Source organism: Zootermopsis nevadensis, unplaced genomic scaffold, assembly GCF_977971745.1.
Source record: "Zootermopsis nevadensis isolate Lab colony 2312 unplaced genomic scaffold, Znev_1.0 Znev_ptg000037l, whole genome shotgun sequence".
Taxonomy (NCBI): Eukaryota; Metazoa; Arthropoda; class Insecta; order Blattodea; family Termopsidae; genus Zootermopsis; species Zootermopsis nevadensis.
In genome coordinates, this window is record NW_028259169.1 from 9,110,929 (window position 1) to 9,117,500 (window position 6,572).

General features: G+C 57.4%; 2 non-coding genes and 1 pseudogene across 2 annotated transcripts; all 3 read left to right on the forward strand.

Moving 5' to 3' along the window:
• Positions 1 to 2,693: 2,693 nt before the first annotated feature.
• Positions 2,694 to 4,611, forward strand: LOC147871913 (small subunit ribosomal RNA). The gene has a single exon (XR_015538278.1). It is a non-coding gene; the product is annotated as a small subunit ribosomal RNA (ribosomal RNA).
• An 824-nt stretch (positions 4,612 to 5,435) lies between these two features.
• On the forward strand, positions 5,436 to 5,591 carry LOC147871914 (5.8S ribosomal RNA). The gene has a single exon (XR_015538274.1). It is a non-coding gene; the product is annotated as a 5.8S ribosomal RNA (ribosomal RNA).
• Positions 5,592 to 6,105: 514 nt separating this feature from the next.
• The window catches only part of LOC147871915 (large subunit ribosomal RNA), a 4,225-nt pseudogene continuing 3,758 nt past the window's right edge, over positions 6,106 to 6,572 (forward strand).

Consider the following 6,572-nt stretch of genomic DNA (forward strand, 5'->3'; position numbering starts at 1 on the left):
GTTTAGTGCAAGTGGGGCACAAATGCACCGACCGCCGAGTCCATCGGGGTTGGCGCACGTCAACACGCGCGGTGTCCGGCGGAGGCTCGGGCTCGAGTCGGCCCTCGACTACGAGTGCAAGAGTGGCACATGTGACGGCCTTTACAGGTGGCTTCTGTGAGCCGGCCCTTAGTACCAGCGTGCATCCGCGGGAGACTGAAGACCTCTCCCCGCGCTGCTCGAACCCCGTTTAGGGCAAGAGGGGCACATGTGCACCGATCGCCGTCTTCATCGGGGACGGCGCCCGTCAACCCACGCAGTGGCCGGCGGAGGCTCCGGTTCGAGTCGGCACTCGATTCCGAGTGCAAGAGCGGCACACGTGACGGCCTTCACGGGCGGCCTCTGGGAAGCTGCACTTAGAACCAGCGCGCATCCGCCGGGGGACTGCTGGCCTCGGCCCGCTCTACTTGCAACCGTTTAGGGCAAGTGGAGCACAAGTGCACCGACCGCCGTGTCCATCGGGGTTGGCGCACGTCATCACGCGCGGTGTCCGGCGGAGACTCGGGCTCGAGTCGGCACTCATCTACGAGTGCAAGAGTGGCACATGTGAAGGCCTTAACGGGCGGCCTCTGGGAAGCTGCACTTAGAACGAGCGCGCATCCGCCGGGGACTGAATTCCTCTCCCCGCGCTGCTCGAACCCCGTTTAGGGCATGGGGGGCACATGTGCACCGATCGCCGTCTTCATCGGGGTCGGCGCCCGTCAACCCACGCAGTGGCCGGCGGAGGCTCCGGTTCGAGTCGGCACTCGATTCCGAGTGCAAGAGTGGCACAAGTGATGGCCTTCACGGGCGGCCTCTCGGAAGCTGCACTTAGAACGAGCGCGCATCCGCCGGGGACTGAATTCCTCTCCCCGCGCTGCTCGAACCCCGTTTAGGGCAAGAGGGGCACAAGTGTACAGAAGTCCGTCTCCTGGGGAATCGCGTGCTCGGCTGCCCTCAATGGACAGGCAGAAGCAGGGGTCTGCTCGTAGGTGACTCGGCACTCGAGTGCAAGATTGGCGCAAGTGACGACTTCTCGTGCGGTCACGGTGAGGCTGCCGGCGGTGTCTCTGGCTTCTGCCGCATATATATTCCCGTCCGTGCCCTCCACGTCTTCAGATTTCAAAGTCCCATCCGTGCGTGTTAGGTAGGCCGATTTTAGGGGACCTGCCGCTCGCATTCGGCCGGGTCGCGCTCTCTGAGGCTCAGACGTTACGAGTCTCCCCTGAAAACGCCGCGCTGGCACCTTATTTTGTAGGAAAATTTCACACTTCCTCTAGTTGAACTAACGGATGCGTCGCTGATAAATTGGCCCTTTTTCCGCATAAGACGATTCCTGAGCCTTGGGTGGTGTCTGGATACATCAGGAGGACACAACTGACGGAAGAAAAGCCCGGGTCCGTCCTCCGCCCGGCAGGGGAACGATTTTACGAAAAAGGCCGGCTTCGTTCCCCTTCCCGGCAAGCAGCAGGTGGACGATTTTACGAGAAAGACCGGGTTCGTCCACCTTCCCGGCAAGCAACAGGGGAACGATTTTACGAAGAAGGCCGGCTTCGTTCCCCTTTCCGGCAAGCAACAGGAGGACGATTTGACGTTAAAGACCGGGTTCGTCCTCCTTCCCGGCAAGCGACAGGGGAACGATTTTACGAAAAAGGCCGGCTTCGTTCCCCTTCCCGGCAAGCAGCAGGTGGACGATTTGACGATAAAGACCGGGTTCGTCCACCTTCCCGGCAAGCAACAGGGGAACGATTTTACGAAAAAGACCGGCTTCGTTCCCCTTCCCGGCAAGCAGCAGGTGGACGATTTTACGAGAGAGACCGGGTTCGTCCACCTTCCCGGCAAGCAACAGGGGAACGATTTTACGAAAAAGGCCGGCTTCGTTCCCCTTTCCGGCAAGCAACAGGAGGACGATTTGACGATAAAGACCGGGTTCGTCCTCCTTCCCGGCAAGCAACAGGGGAACGATTTTACGAAAAAGGCCGGCTTCGTTCCCCTTCCCGGCAACCAGCAGGTGGACGATTTGACGATAAAGACCGGGTTCGTCCACCTTCCCGGCAAGCAACAGGGGAACGATTTTACGAAAAAGACCGGCTTCGTTCCCCTTCCCGGCAAGCAGCAGGTGGACGATTTTACGAGAGAGACCGGGTTCGTCCACCTTCCCGGCAAGCAACAGGGGAACGATTTTACGAAAAAGGCCGGCTTCGTTCCCCTTTCCGGCAAGCAACAGGAGGACGATTTGACGATAAAGACCGGGTTCGTCCTCCTTCCCGGCAAGCAACAGGGGAACGATTTTACGAAAAAGGCCGGCTTCGTTCCCCTTCCCGGCAAACCCTTCGCCACCGCGATGCCGCGGCCCTCTGTCCCCCGGACACGGTCTATAGGCGGCGTATCGTGGACACACTGCAACCGACTCACTCGTAGTCCGGGCGCGTGCTAGACTCGCGATGCCAAACGGCGCTTCGGCGCTTATGCATGTCGAGTGAAGAGAGGGAAGGGTGCCCTAATGGCACCACGGTTCTGGGGGCGCTCACGTGGCGTCCCCCTAACGGCACGAAGTGGCCCCTGCTCGCAGGGGCGCACGGAGTGCGAGCGTTGAAGTATGAACTGGACCCCCTCGCCGGACCCATCCGGGACCGCGTGGAGGGGGAGGAACGAGCTCCAAGTGAGTCTTCGGTTCCCTGGTTGATCCTGCCAGTAGTCATATGCTTGTCTCAAAGATTAAGCCATGCATGTCTCAGTGCAAGCCAAATTAAGGTGAAACCGCGAATGGCTCATTAAATCAGTTATGGTTCCTTAGATGGTGGACAGTTACTTGGATAACTGTGGTAATTCTAGAGCTAATACATGCAACCGAGTCCCGACCGGAGACGGTCGGGACGCTTTTATTAGATCAAAACCAATCGGTCGCTCACGCGGCCGTTTGCCTTGGTGACTCTGAATAAATGGAGGCGGATCGCACGGTCTACGAACCGGCGACGCATCTTTCAAATGTCTGCCTTATCAACTGTCGATGGTAGGCTCTGCGCCTACCATGGTTGTAACGGGTAACGGGGAATCAGGGTTCGATTCCGGAGAGGGAGCCTGAGAAACGGCTACCACATCCAAGGAAGGCAGCAGGCGCGCAAATTACCCACTCCCGGCACGGGGAGGTAGTGACGAAAAATAACGATACGGGACTCATCCGAGGCCCCGTAATCGGAATGAGTACACTCTAAAGACTTTAACGAGTATCCATTGGAGGGCAAGTCTGGTGCCAGCAGCCGCGGTAATTCCAGCTCCAATAGCGTATATTAAAGCTGTTGCGGTTAAAAAGCTCGTAGTCGGACTTGTGTCCCACGCTGCCGGTTCACCGCCCGTCGGTGTCTAACTGGCACGCACGTGCGGACGTCCTGCCGGTGGCCCGAGCCGGCGCCCGCGGGCGATGGGGGCGGCGACGCTCCCACGCCTCGGGTCGTCTCGGGGAGGGCCTACACAATCCCGTCGCGGTGCTCTTGACCGAGTGTCACGATGGGCCGGCACTTTTACTTTGAACAAATTAGAGTGCTTAAAGCAGGCAGCAGCCGCCTGAATACCGAGTGCATGGAATAATGGAATAGGACCTCGGTTCTATTTTGTTGGTTTTCGGAAGCCCCGAGGTAATGATCAAAAGGGACAGACGGGGGCATTCGTATTGCGACGTTAGAGGTGAAATTCTTGGATCGTCGCAAGACGGACAGAAGCGAAAGCATTTGCCAAGAATGTTTTCTCTGATCAAGAACGAAAGTTAGAGGTTCGAAGGCGATCAGATACCGCCCTAGTTCTAACCATAAACGATGCCAGCCAGCAATCCGCCGAAGTTCCTCCGATGACTCGGCGGGCGGCTTCCGGGAAACCAAAGCTTTTGGGTTCCGGGGGAAGTATGGTTGCAAAGCTGAAACTTAAAGGAATTGACGGAAGGGCACCACCAGGAGTGGAGCCTGCGGCTTAATTTGACTCAACACGGGAAACCTCACCAGGCCCAGACACCGGGAGGATTGACAGATTGAGAGCTCTTTCTTGATTCGGTGGGTGGTGGTGCATGGCCGTTCTTAGTTGGTGGAGCGATTTGTCTGGTTAATTCCGATAACGAACGAGACTCTAGCCTGCTAAATAGTCGCATCCGGTATCCTCTGTGCTACCGGCGACTCCTAATCTTCTTAGAGGGACAGGCGGCTTCTAGCCGCACGAGATTGAGCAATAACAGGTCTGTGATGCCCTTAGATGTTCTGGGCCGCACGCGCGCTACACTGAAGGAATCAGCGTGTCCTCCCTGGCCGAAAGGTCCGGGTAACCCGCTGAACCTCCTTCGTGCTAGGGATTGGGGCTTGCAATTGTTCCCCATGAACGAGGAATTCCCAGTAAGCGCGAGTCATAAGCTCGCGTTGATTACGTCCCTGCCCTTTGTACACACCGCCCGTCGCTACTACCGATTGAATGATTTAGTGAGGTCTTCGGACCGGTGGGCGCGGGGTTTCGGCCCTTCGATTCCACCGGGAAGATGCCCGAACTTGATCATTTAGAGGAAGTAAAAGTCGTAACAAGGTTTCCGTAGGTGAACCTGCGGAAGGATCATTAACGGCACCGAGAGTGACCGAACAGAGAAGGAAGGCATTAAGAAACCGAGGACGGTTGCTGGCTCTGGGGGAGTGCGTAATCTCGCTTGCGAGTGGACCGCCTTCTCGTGGAAGTACCCGTGTCTGGTCATTCATGATAATACAACCTCTACTGATGACTGAAAAATAGATGACGTCAACCTGAGGGGGGACCGGTCGGCGAAAGTCGCACCGACTCCCCCCGCATGAGGGGGAAGACGCATCATAATATGTGACCACTACTGATGACTGAAAAATAGATGACGTCAACCTGAGGGGGGACCGGTCGGCGAAAGTCGCACCGTCTCCCCCCGAATGAGGGGAAGACGCATCAAAAATTAATAAAAGGAAGGCATTAAGAATGAACCAGATGAACGGGGCTCTGCGGAAGGCGTAATCTCGCCTGTGATTGGACCGGCTCTTCCTGGCAGCGGCCGGATCTCGGAGATAACGTCGTCGGCCTGAGGTGTCCAGGTCGGCGAAGTAATCCCCCGGAGGGGGACGGCAAGACCGTCCCGCCTCGAGGTGGGAAGTAGGAGCGAAAGATGGTGAGTGGGTGCCGGCGGCACGCGGGCTCCGAGGATCCTCAGGGATCCAAGGACAACCCGCGCGACCGCGAGCACTGGGCTTAAAGCCACTTTATCTGCCCACGCAAGGCCGTTTCGGCGGCGCTTGAACGAGAGGGGAGCGCGGTCTGACCGTGCCGCTGTTCTGGGGGCAGCTCCCCCTCGAAAAATAACAACTACCTGTCCTACGGGACTAGCAGTAGCATCCTACCCGAAGCTCTGCTCGAATCTAGAGAAAAACAACCCTGAGCGGTGGATCACTCGGCTCGTGGGTCGATGAAGAACGCAGCTAATTGCGCGTCGACATGTGAACTGCAGGACACATGAACATCGACGTTTCGAACGCACATTGCGGTCCTTGGATTTCCAATCCCGGACCACGCCTGGCTGAGGGTCGGCTACATGAAACCCGTGGGCCCGCGCGGTCTTTAAGATAATAAGGGAAGGAAAGAAAGAAAGAAAGAGAAAGAAAGAAATAAAGGCACGCGAGCGGCCCTACGCTGGGGGGTCTGACGAGCCTGCACCTCGCACCGCCGGCGTCGCTCCGAGCAATCGGTGGCGGCGTCGGCGACTGCGAGGAGGTTAAGGGGAGTCAGTCGCCCTTGAAGGCTTCACAGGGTTCGGTGGAGCGAGCGGATAGACTTAGCTCGCCCTCCTCTCCTCGGCGACGGGGCCCATCCTTCCCCGATCGCGTCTGAGAAGAACTGACGCCCGGCTTGATGTGATGGGAGACAGGCAAACTCCCGAGACAGAGAGAGACACACACTTGCCGGGCGGGAGCGAAAGATATGACCACAATAAATAATGACCACAAAAAAACAAAAAACAAAAACAAAAAGAAATCAGTTCAATGAGAGAGGCTAAGCTTCCGACCGCTCACATCGGCCCGTCGGTACAAAAAACCATCTTTCCGACCTCAGATCAGGCGAGACTACCCGCTGAATTTAAGCATATTACTAGGCGGAGGAAAAGAAACTAACAAGGATTCCCCCAGTAGCTGCGAGCGAACAGGGAAGAGCCCAGCACGGAATCCCGCGCGGAGACGTGCAGGGAGATGTCGTGTGTGGGAGGTCCCACTCTCCCGGGGCGCGGTCCAGCGAGTCCAAGTCTCCCTTGAATGGGGCCATCGCCCGCAGAGGGTGCCAGGCCCGTAGGACCGCGGCCGCTCCCGGGTGGGGACTCTCCTCAGAGTCGTGTTCCTTGAGAGTGGAGCACTAAGAGGGTGGTAAACTCCATCTAAGGCTAAATATGACCACGAGACCGATAGCGAACAAGTACCGTGAGGGAAAGTTGAAAAGAACTTTGAAGAGAGAGTTCAATAGTACGTGAAACCGTTCAGGGGTAAACGGGAGAGACCCGGAAGACCGATTGGGGAGAT